General features: G+C 53.4%; 1 protein-coding gene across 1 annotated transcript in view; it reads left to right on the top strand.

Annotated features, from left to right (window-relative positions):
• Nucleotides 1-641, top strand: part of LOC113210415 (glutamyl-tRNA(Gln) amidotransferase subunit B, mitochondrial) — a 15,669-nt gene that overhangs the window by 3,985 nt on the left and 11,043 nt on the right. The window lies entirely within an intron of this gene.

Raw genomic sequence — 641 nt, 5'->3', positions numbered from 1 at the left:
GTCTGTTAACGGTTGGGTTGATTACCTAATTTAAGGACGATGGGAAATTTGTAATATTTATTATCGCACCTCTGGTGAGGTGCGAGCTGTAACATGTACTGTGCTGTATTCGCTCCAGAGCAATGACAGCCAGCACATATTCGCGCCAGTAACTCTACCCAACCTAAACCTAACCTGACCTCATCCAACCTATCGTGCCCTAAAGTAACCTATCACCATTTTGTGGGGTGCTTTGTTTCCCGCTTGGTTTGCGGCATGTTACCGCGTGTTCTTGAAATTGATTGGGTTCTATGGTCAAAAGCTGCTCGCCAAAAATAATAACATTTGGTCACCGCCCACGTCATGGAGGGCCGTCTCCTTATTGGCTTGGCCCGCCCCGCCACGCCCCCCGCCCGCCTGTCTTTCAGCCTCTCTTATCTGCCCGGCCTTTCCCCTCTCCTAATCATCAATTTCCGATTGGCGCCCCCGTCCGTCTGCCGCTGCATCGCCCGCAAGAAAGATTACCATTGAAAAATGGGTCGCCGGTGGTCGTGGCAGCAGCGCGCGGGGGTGGTGCCGCACCCCGTGTCCTGTGCTGCTTAGGAAGTCTGTCGCAGGGAGTGCGAGAGAGAGAGAGAGAGAAGACGAGCATGACACCATCA

The sequence above is a fragment of the Frankliniella occidentalis genome, unplaced genomic scaffold (genome assembly GCF_000697945.3).
Source record: "Frankliniella occidentalis isolate FOCC.00 unplaced genomic scaffold, Focc_3.1 Scaffold72, whole genome shotgun sequence".
Classification (NCBI taxonomy): Eukaryota; Metazoa; Arthropoda; class Insecta; order Thysanoptera; family Thripidae; genus Frankliniella; species Frankliniella occidentalis.
Note: the sequence above shows the minus strand (reverse complement) of the source record. Positions and strands in the feature narration are given on the sequence as shown.